The sequence below is a fragment of the Coffea arabica genome, chromosome 10c (assembly GCF_036785885.1).
Source record: "Coffea arabica cultivar ET-39 chromosome 10c, Coffea Arabica ET-39 HiFi, whole genome shotgun sequence".
Taxonomy (NCBI): domain Eukaryota; kingdom Viridiplantae; phylum Streptophyta; class Magnoliopsida; order Gentianales; family Rubiaceae; genus Coffea; species Coffea arabica.
The window spans coordinates 45,392,726-45,407,036 of NC_092329.1; the positions used below are offsets into that span (position 1 = coordinate 45,392,726).

Below are 14,311 nucleotides of genomic sequence, written 5' to 3' on the forward strand. Positions count from 1 at the left end.
TTCGGATGTGATTGGCACTTGAAAGGATTCTTATACACATGGTGTTCAAATTCCTGAAAGTAAGAAGGAAAAAAATCTATAGCCGAGGCCGTGAACTTGAGGTAATTGCGCGATTTGGTCTTGGAAATTGGGATCACTAATTCACAAAACTTTGCATGCATTCGGTGACTATCATGGCATTTTGCATGGCCATCTTATATGATTGAGCCATTGCCAGGAAATTTGTAAAAACCTTGAGTTCAGTCCAATTATGGGATTGCAAGACACGGGTTTGTCGCAAATTATACCCAAAGTACACCACGTTCAAAGGAGAATTCAGGTTGAAGAAAGTTCTAATCTGAATGGTTTCTGCTCCTAACGGAAGTTCAATTAATAAACTTGGGATTGGTTCATCCAAACATAGTTTCCTTTTGAAAGTTGATCTCTTACCTATAAGAGTCAGCACCGAAACATTTCCCAAGTTCCCAAGAGATTGAATTCACAAAGGACAAGAGGTCTTGTGCGAATGATAGACTAACAAAATGAATACTACATATTTGGCCGCAGAACTTTCCTAGTAATCATCAACATCGGATAGTATTTGGAATTCAAATACTACATAGAATTTGGCCTCGGGACTTTCCTATGCATATCTCTTAGGTTCCTAATCATCATCAAATGTTACTTGGAATTCACATGCTACTTGGAATCTGGCCTCGGAACTTACGGGACTTTACATACATTTGATGATTGGGACGGTGGTGGGATTTAAATATTTTGCATGGCTACGTGGTATGGCTTAATCAAGACCCGTGACTATGAATCCATATAAAATGTGAGGTTCAAGTGAATTAATCAAGACCTGTGGCTATATTGATGCTTAAGTCTCAGCCTTGCGGCACTCAAATCAAATTGGGAAAAAAAAGAATGTCGAAATTTGTCCGTTCAAATCTTGCTTCGGTCCTCAGCATTCGTAAACAAGTTTCGATGGGGCATTTGTAGACAATGGAATTTTAATTAAATTTTAAAAACTACCATTGGTCTGTAAATCATTTTTATGACTTATTTTTATCCAATTGGGTATTGCCATATGTCATGTACACTTGGAAAACTTGGTTATTAAATAGCCAATTATATCTTACCACGTGTCATGTGGAGGTGTTTCAAATCAATTCAAATTGCAGGGATATCTCCACCAACCAAATCGAATTATGTCACATGTCTATATGACTTGACATAATTTTGGATGGATATCTATGTATTTAGTTCTTATTAAAGAGATAATATTTGGAGTCGTTTAATCCATATATACCTCTTATATACTACAATAGGTTGTCCAATCAAATGACGCCACGTCACGTGTCCTTACAAGTTTAACCAATCAAGGAATTAGTTATTGGTATTATCTCTTTATTAGTAAGTACAAAATGAAGAGATAATATTTAACTAACACAGTCCTACATGACTGCACGTCTTGCAAGGCAAGTAGAGTGATATACATGTTTTCAATCTCTACCTCATACCACAACTATAAATAGGGGTCTCTCTGCCAAGTCGACATAGACAGAGACACACACACACACCAAGAGGCATCCCATACGCTCAAAGCACTGAAGCTCCAAGCTACAAAGGTCTGGATCTTCAAATCTCTTCAAGTCTCCCATATATCAAGACTTGAATCCTCAAATATCTTCTAAAGTTCTTCAAATCTCTCATATCAAGATTTGAAAGAATCGGTGGTGAATCCAAAAATAAGCTGCGAAGTCCTTGGATTGGCGTTCGAGGAGAAGAATCGAAGGAAGTTCTTTACAAGTTCGAGAAAATGCCAGAGATTGTACTCATATATTTTTTTAAATTTATATATTATATTTGTCGTGTATTTTTCTTGTCATTTTGCAGACTTGAAATTTTATTGCGTACACTTAGTCTAACTAAAATAAAAGTTAAGTGCTAATTCCCCGAATCACAAACCAACCCTGCTAAGGAAAACAAAAAGAAATGTGTGAACTTGGGCTCAGTGAGGTCTAAGAAAGACATGCAATTTAAGAAAGCAATAATTTTACATTTTAAGTCAACAAGAAGCAAAAACAAGAGGTATCATATAAGCACATCATTAAAATCGATATGTCAATCATTAAGGATATTGAGCACTGACAAACACTTGATCAATCAGTAATTCAAGTAGTTGACACTCCATCAACTTTCATGTCCATGTACAATCACCACCTCACATCACTTCATCCACCTTTCACTCCCTATCGGGCCCGCATACCAACAAAATTTCAAGAATTGGTATTAATCGAGTATACCCATAACAGTATGGATCCAACACATATACATTACCCAAGGTTCGCTAATCGAGTTGACCAATCCCTTGCAGATTCAACCTCGAATAACTAGCCATTGAGTTTTGGGGCCCCCATATTTCAATAATATCATGTCCCATTTACTTATAGCAATAACAACTCAGTAGGGTCGATTGCGATAAAATACACACTTACCCGTTCATAAACGAGTTCAAAAGAATGACAGTTCATAGTCATATCATTTTCTCAAACTCATTAACATATCAAGCATTTGTATAGTGCTATCATGCACTTAGAATACTTACCCAATAGCACTTAAGCATTCACAGAAGGATCGCCTGCACACTCAGATTGCAGCCCTGGCAAACAATTACAACATATAAGTGAACCATTAGCGTTCTCCAAATCAATTCACTTAAGCACAAAAGCTTTGTTTTCAAATTAGTCAATCGTAGTGTTCTAAACACTTCAATCCATTCAGGTTTTCAAATCGACAAATCAAGTAAAATACAACTTCCCATTAGGGTAAAAGCATTTCAAAAGTTTGAACAAGATTTTTCACTCCTACAAGTTTTTTAGCAAAAAAATCATAATAAAAGTCCACTTTTCAATTACTTACATTCATAGCTTTTGTCCCAAAATTATCTTACAAACAATGATCAAAATTTAATAAGGTTTCTTGAATTATACCGACCAAAACTTCAATAATACAAGGATCCAAAGTCAAATCAATCCATAAAGTTGTCAGCCCCTAAACTTTGGAGGAAATCTTACTTTTCCCTCTTTTTAACTTCAAAATTTTGATCCAAAATCATTATACATACCAAAATCAAATTCCAATAGATTCTTTTGAGTTAAATTCCACCTAAAATAGTTTTTAAAATAGAAAATTAAAGTTGGAATTTTTGGCTCACAAATTTGGCCAACTTAGGCCATTTTTTCAACTTTTGCAACTTTACTTTTTTCAACTAGATAACCCACATCACCACTTCATTTTCTTACAAATTTTTCAACATAATCCAACCAACATACATAGAGTCAAGTAGCATCAAATTTTCTAAAATAAATTTAGCACAAGTGTACAAACAAACCACAAATTCAAGGAAAGTAAAGATGAAAATTTGCCCATGATAATTCGCCATCTAAACAGAAATTTCAGCATATATATACTCCAATTTTCACCAACAATCCACCATAAATCACACTCAAATCCTCATAGATTTCATCAATTATCAACCCTAAGATCTCAAGAGACAAGAATCCATCAAATTCTAGCCAAATATATCAAGATCTAAGCATACCAAGATCATTCAAGTACCTAGTACCAAATTCTCATAAAACCTTAAAACCCACCATGGGTTTTTCATAAATACCATAGATCTACCAAGATCTAGTCCAAAATTGCTTGAAAAGCAAAAGAATGAAGTAGATTAGCCATTTATCTCTTCAAAGCTCCAATCTTTAGCAAAATTAGCCCAAGAAAATAGCAAGATCCATACCTAGGAGCCTTTTCCTTCAAGATCTTCCAAGGGTTCAAGTAGTTTGGTGACAGGAAAATTTGGATCTTCAACAATTTTCAAGAAGAGTGAAATTTCTCTCTCTCTCTCTCCCTCCCTCCCTCCCTCCCCCTCAAGGTTCAGCCAGCCAAGAGGAAAAATAAAGGCTTTTTTGGTTGCTTTTTAGCTAATAGACAAGCCATAAGAAAGGTTTTTAGAGTCAACTTTGACTAGTGTCCAAATAGTATCTTCCACTTAAGTTTCTTGCTATTAATCCCTTAGTTTTTCTAACTTTCTCTTAACTCTCATAAATTTTTCTTAATTTCACTAATATCTTAACTCATATTCTTCTAAGGTTTTGACCAAATTCACTAATAAGTCGTGAAATCAACAATTTTCAAGAAATTAAACACTCGAAAGTTAAAATAAGAAAACAAGAGAAACTCATTTATTACTTAACAAGTAAATCACTAAATGAATGCAAAATTTATACAAATATAATTTAAATAGAAGTGCAACTAGTTGGGAAGTGAGAAAATAATTTAAAAAAAAATTTTTTCCTAAGTCATCACCACATTCTCTCCCCCTTAAAAGAATTTCGTTCTCCAAATTCTCACCTGACCTAACGAACAGATCTAGATAGTTCTTCTGCATTTTCTCCTCCATCTCCCGAGTCACTTCTTTTATTCCATGGTTTCTCCACAGAACTTTCACCAATGGAATTTTCTTCCTTCTTAACTCTTTCATTTCCCGATCCAAAAGTTGTACTGAATGTTCCTTATAAGTCAATGACTTGTCAATCTCTATGTCTTCAGGTTGGAGTACATGAGTTGGATCTGAGTGGTACTTCTTAAGTAGGGAGACATGGAAAACATCATGGATTCTAAAAAGACTTAAAGGCAACTCCAAGTGATATGCTACGCTTCCCACTCATTGTAAAATCTTAAACAGTCCCACATACCTCAGCTTGAGTTTCTTCCCTTTTCCTGTCATGGTATTAGTTTTCAATGGTGTAATTTTAAGGAAAGCCCTATCCCCAATTTCAAATTTCAAGTATTTTCTCCATTTATCTGCATAGCTTTTCTGCTAACTCTGAGCTGCTTGAATCCTTTGGCGTATAATTTTTATCTTCTCATAAGCATTTTCAATCCACAGTAATGTTGTTGGATCCACTATTTTTCTTTCCCCTACTTCTTCTCAATAAATTGGGGAATGGCATTTCTTCCCATAAAGAGTCTCATATAGAGCCATTTGGATAGTCGAGTGATAGCTATTATTATAGGCAAACTCTACCAATGTTAGGTATTGCCCCCAACTTTTTCTAAAATCCAAAACGCAAGTTCTCAACATATCCTCAAGTGTTTGAATAGTCCTTTCCGATTGTCCATCGATCTGAGCGTGGTAAGTAATGCTAAAATTCAACTTAATTCCCAAAGTTTCTTGTACCTTTTGCCAGAACCGAAATACAAATTTGGGATCTCTATCTGACACTATATTTACTGGCACCCCATGTAACCTCACAATTTCATCCGAGTAGAGTTTAGCTAATTTCTCCAAAGGACACTTCATGTTAATCGACAAGAAATGAGCAGTCTTAGTTAAACGGTCGACTATCACCCAAATTACATCAAAATCCATTTTTGTCCTCGGTAACTTCGACACGAAATTCATAGTAATGTGCTCCCATTTCCATTCAAGTATTTCTAACGGCTACAGTAATCTTGAGGATTTTTGGTGTTTTGCCTTCACCTACAGACAAATAAGGCAGGTCTGAATGAACCATACTATTTTTCTCTTTCTATTAACCCATCAATATAATTTTTTCAAGTTTTTGCACATTTTATTACTTCCAAGATGTATTGAATACTTTGAACGGTGAGTTTTTTCTCAAATTTTCCTTTTTATTCCATCATCGTTGGTATCACTACTCAATTTCTAAACCTTAAAACTCTGTCAGATCCCAAGCAAAATTCTAAAAGTTTTCTTCTTTGTACTTTCTCACTCCACTTATAAACCACATGGCCCTTTTGAGTTTCCTTAATACGTTCCAACAAAATAGACCTCACAACTATATTCCCACAAATTACTTTTTGATGTTCAATTTGAGAATTTCACTCACTATTCCTTTCTGATAATTGCCATTCCTTAATCATAAACCCGACTATCTGAACTTTTCGACTTAGTGCATCTACTACTACATTAGCCTTTCCCGGGTGATAATTAATAGTACAATCATAGTCCTCTAAAAAATTTCATCCACCGACGTTGTCTCAAATTCAACTCTTTTTAGGAAAACAAATATTTAAAACTTTTATAGTCTGTATACACGTCAAAGGTTACCCTATATAAATAATGTATTAACTTCTTAAGGACAAAAATCACCACGGCTCTCTCTAAATCATGAGTCAGATAATTTTGCTCGTGGGATTTTAATTTCCTAGAGGCATAAGTTATTACTTTTCCTTTTTGCATCATTACACCTCCTAACCCTTCTTTCGATATATCTGTATACACTGTGAAATCATCTTTTCCACTTGACAAAATCAAAATCGATTCACTATTCAACTGCTTCTTCAATTTATGAAAATTAGCCTCATACTTGGCACTCCAGATAAACTTGATATTTTTCTTGGTTAACTCAGACATTGGCCTGGAAATTTTAAAAAAATTTGGGATAAATCGATGGTAGCAACCTGCTAAACTCAAGAAACTACGAACCTCTGTGAAATTTTTTGATTGTTTCCACTTAAATACTGCATTCACCTTCGCTGGGTCCACAGTTATTCCATCCTTAGAAATTACATGCCCAAGAAAGGATATTTCAATCAATCAAAACTCATATTTGCTAAATTTAACATACAACTGATGTTCGTTTAGAGTTTGCAGTACTATTCTCAAATAGTATTCATGGTCTTCCTCTATTTTCGAGTATACCAAAATATTATCAATAAAAATCACTATAAACTGATCCAGATAAGCTTTAAAAATTTGATACATTAGATCCATAAAATTTGTTGAGGCATTAGTCAATCCAAAAGACATCACTAAAAATTCGAAATGCCCGTATTTAGAATTAAAAGCAGTTTTGGGTACATTCTCTTCTATGATCCTTAGTTGATAGTATCTTTGTCTAATATCCAACTTAGAAAACACCACAGCTCCTTGTAATTGATCAAACAATTCATCTATGTGAGATAAAAGATCCTTATTTTTAATAATAATATCATTCAACTCTCGATAATCGATGCACATGCTCAAACTCCCATCTTTCTTCTTCACAAATAAGACTGGAGCTCTCCAAGGCGAATCACTCTCATGTATAAATTTTTGCTCCAGTAAATCTTGTAATTGTAACTTCAATTCTTTTAACTCGACTGGTGCCATCCTATAAGGAGTTTTAGAAATAGGCACAGTCCCTGGCAGCAAGTTGATTTTAAACTCCACATCTCTCTAGGTGGTAATGAGACCAACTCTTTAGAAAAGACATCAAAAAAATCTTTCACTATTGGTACATCTTTCAACTTTACTTGTTCTCCTGGGATACTAATTAGGAAGGCTAGATACCCTCGAGCCTCTTTACTTAGCAATTTCCTAGTTTGAATCCCTGAAATAACAGCTGACGAGGCTAACTTTCCTTTCACTTCCAACCTTAGTATTGCTTTCCTCGGAATGCACAATTCCACAACTTTCATCTTCAATCCAACCGAGCATGATATTGAACTAGCTAATCCATCCCCAAAATGACATCATATCATTTAATCGGTAAACTTATTAGGTCAGCCAACAACTTACGCTTCCCAATCCAAATCTCGCAATTTCTATATACCAGGTTAGAGATCAAGCATTGATTCTCGTGGGTGTTCTAACTTTCAAATTATAAGGCAATTTAACAGATTTACATCTACTCCACTAATAAATTCAGGTTCCACAAATGAATGAGTCGCACCAGGGTTTATTAAAACTTTAGCTAAGCGATGGAAACACAGAGATCGTACCTTCTATAATCTCAGTCAAGCCAGGGATTTGTTGATGATCCAAGGCATAAATTCTAGTCGGCACTTTAGGTCTACCCCTTCCTGAACTCGTTGGTTTAGTAGCAGGTTTATCCAATTGTTGAGTGCTACTTCCTTCTGAAGACATAAGACTAGAAATCTAATGCTCGGCATTTCCACAATGTAAACATTTTTTTTCCTTTCCTCCAACAATTGCTCTCAACATAACCCGACTTTTCGCAATAACCACAGGATGCATGAGGGGTCACTCCCTGGCCTCCTTGTAAGGTATTCTTTGACTGTCCCGGACCACTTTGGCCAATTCTCGTTGGAGTCATTATAGGTAGTTCTAACATTCTAACTCCGCCGGTCCCTCTGCCAGTTTTAGGAGGTGGCATGCTCTTATTGGTTTGCCCTAATGTGTCACTCGACATATTCTTTTTTTCTCGCTTGAAAGGTTTTGACTTGAAGCCTTGTACTCTCAACCCCCTGAGCCTTTTCTAATGCCCCGACGAAGGTATCAATCTGAGTTGCTGCTAAAGCTTCCTGGATCTCCACATTTAGCTCTAGTACAAATCTCCTTACCCTTTTCCGATTAGTCATAACCAATTCTGGAGCAAATTTTGAGAGTCTAGTAAATTGAGTCTCATATTCCGCCATACTTAAATTGCCTTGTCGAAGTCTTATAAAGTCATCCTCTCTTTCTTCTTGAATCAAAGGAGGAAGGCACTTCTCATTAAACTCTCTCATGTAATTTGCCCAAGTCCAAGGAGTATGATTTCTCTTCCACTTAATTCTCAAAACACTCCACCAAGATCGAGCAGCTTCTTCAAATTGAAAAATGGCGAAGGTCATTTGCCGCTCTTCAATATAATTTAGGACAGCGAAGATATCGACCATTCTTTCAAACCAACTCTTAGCTATCTCAGGGTCAGGCCCTCCCAAAAACTTAGGTGAGAAAATTTTTTAGAATTGATCTAAAACTCTGTCTACTCCTCCCTCAAGACCCCTAGGTTGAATTACGAGTTCTTGACCCTGCCTATCCACTATCCTTTCTAAGAGGTCAGTCATTCGGTTGATGGCCATAGCCACTTGGTCACTTACTTCAGCCCTTGGCCCCCGATTTTGATCATCTGCAGATCCTTGATCACCCCTCTACTCTTGGAGTTGTTTACTTTCCCGACCATGACTTCGATCTCGACTCCGACTATCCATGGTTTTAATGCAAGTCTAAACATGCATAAATAAAATTTAACTACATGTACAAGCTATAACACCAATTAAAAGTAAAATAAACATTTCATTCACGATAACAAGTCAAAGACATGTACATCAGACCAAAAGAGTTCATAAGATTATTCAAGTTAGGGGAGGTAGGCCATAATACATAAAATACAGCATCCAAACTTTATCAAGAACACAAAAATATCAAAAGAAGCCTTATCTATCGATTATTCCCTATACACAAAAAGGAAGGACTTTCAAAGTGTGCTATCCTAGTCCATAACAGAGCCAGCAGACTCTTTCTCATGAGTAAAACTAGCTACATCTCCCTCTCTAGGGGTTCCGTCATCCTAATCCTCCACAGGTGCATTAGCGCCAATCATCCCATGGAGTAGCGCTCTACACTCTTCAATGATACCCCCAATTCAGTCTCCAACCTCTCTGACCACCCTAGTAAGGCGGCAATTAACTACCTGCAACTGTTCTCTAAAAGCATTTGTCCTCTCTTGCTCCATCAATATGTTCTCCCGGAGCTCCTGAATCCTATCAGCCTGCATTCTCATGATGCCTTTCATCCTCTGAATCTCAGTCTGTGCCCTACGGTTAGCTCCAACCAACCTCCTCCTCTCATCATCTATTGCTAGGACTACTTGGTCAGGATACGAATACATCCTCCAACAATCACAGGGCCGAATCTGACGCCCAAGTCCCCAATGCCGGAGAGCTCTCCCAAATCTCTCTCGATAAGTAATGACTCGACGTGGTTTCGCTGGATCCTTATTACCATTGTTCCCTCCTTCAATGTCTAACATGACAACAGAACTCTCCATTTGGATTAGCTGTTTTTTAGGGTGTTTTTGAAAAATTTTACTATAGCAGAGTTTTTAGATTATATTTTGGAATATTTTTGGAAAATATTTTGGGATATTTAAGAGTAGAAGAGTTTCTAGAATATATTTTGAGATATTTTTTATAATTTTAAAAAATTTAAACTAATTTTTAGATTACCTTTTAGAGTACTTTTTAAAAATTTTTATTATATTTGAAAAACACTCCCATCCAAACGGTAATTTTGACTTACCTACCAAGTTTAAACCCCGCACTTAAAAGTCAATACTTAAACAACTTAACAAGTCATTCTACCACTCCTATTACTTCATATCTACAGAGTTCTCTATTCGGCCCAGATTACTCCGAAATTTAGGGTCTGATACCAACTGTGACAACCTCACATCTCCCAAGGGCATACCCTAAGGTATCAGTGGACCGCCTACTTAACTCTCGTCGGGACTCGTTAACAAGCCACAAAATCAAATTCAATCCCCAACCTTACCACAACATTCTCTAAATACAACTAATGCATATAGTTGTCTGTCAAGATAACGTAAAATACAAGAGAGAGTTTAAGTTTACAATTCCCATTCAAAATAATATAGTACCCTAATCATTTAGTCTAACTAAAATAAAAACTAAGTGCTAATTCCCCAAATCACGAATCAACCCTGCTAAGGAAAACAAAAGGAAAGGTATGAGCTTGCGTCCAGTGAGGTCTAAGAAAGACAAGCAATTGAAGAAAGCAATAATTTTACATTTTAAGTCAACAAGAAGCATAAATAAGAGGTATCATATAAGCACATCATTAAAATTGATATGTTAATAATTAAGGATACTGAGCACTGGAAAACACTTGATCAATCAATAATTTAAATAGTTGACAATCCGTCAACTTTCATGTCCATGTACAATCACCACTTCACACCACTTCGTCCACCTTTCATTCCCTACCGGGCCCGTACACCAATAAAATTTTAAGAATTGGTATTAATCGAGTATACGCATAATAATATGGATCCAACACATATACATTACCCAAAGTTCGCTAATCGAGTTGACCAATCCCTTGCAGACTCAACCTCGAATAATTAGCCATTGAGTTTTGGGGCCCCCATATATCAATAATATTATGTCACATTCGCTTATAGTAATAACAATTTAGTAGGGTCGAGCGCAATAAAGTACACACTCGCTCGTTCATAAACGAATTCAAAAGAATGACAGTTTATAGTGATATCATTTTCTCAAACTCATTAATAGATCAAGCATTTGTATAGTGTTACCATGCACTTAGAATATTCACCCAATAGCACTTAAGCGTCCACAGAAGGATCGCCTGCATACTTAGATTGCAGCCCTGGCAAACAATTACAACATATAAGTGAATCTTTAGTATTCATCAAATCAATTCACTTAAGTACGAAAACTTTGTTTTCAAATTAGTCAACTTTAATGTCCTAGACACTTCAACCCATTCAGGCTTTCAAATTGACAATTCAAGTAAAATACAACTTCCATTAGGGCAAACGCATTTCAAAAGTTTGAACAAGGCTTTTCATTCCTACAAGTTTTCTGGCAAGCAAATCATAACAAAAGTCCACTTTTCAATTATTTACATTCGTAGCTTTTATCCCAAAATCATCTTATAAACAAGCATCAAAGTCTAATAAGGTTTCTTGAATTAAACCGACCAAAACTTCATTTAAACAAGGATCCAAAGTCAAATCAATCCATAAAGTTGTCATCCCCTAAACTTAGGAGGAAATCTTACTTTCCCCTCTTTTTAACTTCACAATTTTGATCCAAAATCATTATACATACCAAAATCAAAGTCCAATAGAACCTCTTGAACCAAATTCCATCCAAAACAGTTTTTAAAATAGAAAATTAAAGTTGGAGTTTTTGGCTCGCAAATTTGGCTAACTTAGGCCATTTTTTCAACTTTTGCAACTCTACTTTTTCCAACTAGATAACCCACATCACCACTTCATTTTCTTACAAAATTTTCAACATAATCCAACCAACATATATAAAGTCAAGTAGCATCAAATTTCCTAAAAAAAAAATTCAGCACAAGTGTACAAATACGTCACAAATTCAACGAAGGTAAAGCTGAAAATTTGCCCATGATAATTGGCCATCTAAACAGAAAATTCAGCATATGTATTCTCCAATTTTCACCAACAATCCACCATAAATTACACTCAAATCCTCATGGATTTCATCAATCATTAGCTCTAGGATCTCAAGAGACAAGAATCCATCAAATTCTAGCCAAATATATCAAGATCTAAGCATACCAAGATCATTAAAGTAGCTAGTACCAAATTCCGATAAAACCTTCAAACCCACCATGGGTTTTCCAAAAATACCATAGATCTACAAAGATTTAGTGCAAAATTGCTTGAAAAGCAAAAGAATGAAGTAGATTAGCCACTTACCTTTTCAAAGCTCCAATCTTTAGCAAAATTAACCCAAGAAAATGATAAGATCCACTCCTAGGAGCCTTTTCCTTCTAGATCTTCCAAGGGTTCAAGTGATTTGGTGAAAGGGAAGTTTGGGTCTTCGAGAATTTTCAAGAAGAGTGAAATTTATCTCCCTCTCTCTCCCTCTCAAGGTTCGGCCAGCCATGGGGAAAAATGAAGGCTTTTTGGGTTGCTTTTTAGCTAATATACAAGCCACAAGAAAGGTTTTAAAGTCAACTTTGACTAGTGTCCAAATAGTGTCTTCCACTTAAGTTTCTTGCTATTAATACCTTAGCTTTTCTAATCTTCTTTTAACTCCCAAAAATCTTTTTTAACTTCACTAATATCTTAACTTGTATTTTTCTAGGGTTTTGGCCAAATTCACTAATAAGTCACGAAATCAACAATTTTCAAGAAATTAAACGCTCGAAGGTTAAAATAAGCAAACATGAGAAACTCATTTATCGCTTAACAAGTAAATCATTAAATGAATGCAAATTTTATACAAATATAATTTAAATAGAAATGCAACTAGTTGGGAAGTGAGAAAATAATTTAAAATTTTTTTTTCTAGGTCATCACATTTAGTCTTTCCTTTCGACTGCCAATTGGTTGGATACCCAATTAATTCCCAACAACAATCTATTGTGAGCCCATTTTTATGACAGTCGTCGCATCTAGGGATGTCAATCAGGTCAAAATCGGGTTGGCGGGTCGGGTTAAGACCCATGTATAATGGAAAATCTGTTGACCTGAACCTGACCCGCTAACCCGTGACGGGTCAACATACTTGAGCTGAACACAAAAATTTCAGGTTGGTGGGTCAAACGGGTTGACCCTAAACGACCCGAAATTTAATTCTAATATACTGAATTATAATGGAAAATACAAAGTTAGGCACAAGACAGCCAAAAAGGCTTGAACTTTGCATTTTCGTATCAAGCCACTGCACATTTTCGTATCTTTAGCTTCAGATTTTGTTCAAAAACTCTTCTCGTTTTACATATTCTAATCTGCTACAGCTAAGGTTGCATGAATCTATGATAACAACAGGCTAAAACTACTCTGCCAGACTGCCATCCCTAAACAGGAAATTATATGATAATAACACAATACAAGTCTGCTACTACAAAAGATACACATGAATATCCAAAATGACAATAAAAAAGGGTACCGAGAAGCACTAGGCTAATACACATTAAAATAATAAGAATGGCTATGCAATTACCAATTACCTAAACATCAAGCTGCTTAACAACCGATACAGTCATACAGGCGAACAAACCAAAGCCAACCCAACCTACAGGTAGCAGCCCATGACCACCAAAAAAAAAACACAGAGCGAGAAACCAAAGCCAGTATCAGCCAAATCAGCTAAGCTAGATCTAAATCTGCATACCTTTTTTGTTTCTTCAATAATCGATCTAGAATTAGGAATTGCTTGCTACTGGCCTTTTCTTACTGCTCAGACCTCAGAGAAGAAAAGCCATTGCTTGAAGAAAGGTAAGGCGATCCTTTCTGTTTCTAGTTTTGCCATTTAGATTTTTAGAGGAGAAAAGGGGAAGAAAGATTTAGATGAAGGATTTAATTTTAGGGTCGGCATTGTTTCATGTTTGTTTTGAGTCTTCTGACTTCTGAGTAGTGGACTAGTGGTTAGATAATTTTTTAATATTTATTTATTTATTTTTATTTCAGAAACGGGTTAACGGGTCAACCCATTTTAAACCCGACTTTGACCTTTTTTTCGGGTTTATCGGGTCTAACCCGATTCTGACCCGAATCCTCAAAATCTAAATCCAAACCCATTAATTTCGTGTTAAGTTTATGTCGTATCGAAAATTGCCATCCCTAATCGCATCGAGGCCTTAGTCGACTTCCTTTGCTACGGTTGGCTGGAGTATTGGGTTGGAAACGACTAGCAATGACATTGGATTGATTTTGAACAGCCAAGGCACCAGCTGATTCCATCTCTTGAGACTAAGTGATACTCAACTTTTCTCCTCTGTTACAACCAT

At 35.9% G+C, this 14,311-nt stretch overlaps 1 long non-coding RNA gene across 1 annotated transcript; it reads right to left on the bottom strand.

The window, feature by feature from the left end:
* Positions 1-1,367: 1,367 nt before the first annotated feature.
* On the bottom strand, positions 1,368-12,453 carry LOC140015658 (uncharacterized). Its single transcript, XR_011822290.1, has 3 exons — positions 12,273-12,453; positions 2,591-2,644; positions 1,368-1,955 (listed from the first exon to the last, which is right to left on the bottom strand). It is a non-coding gene; the product is annotated as an uncharacterized lncRNA (long non-coding RNA).
* Positions 12,454-14,311: the final 1,858 nt, after the last annotated feature.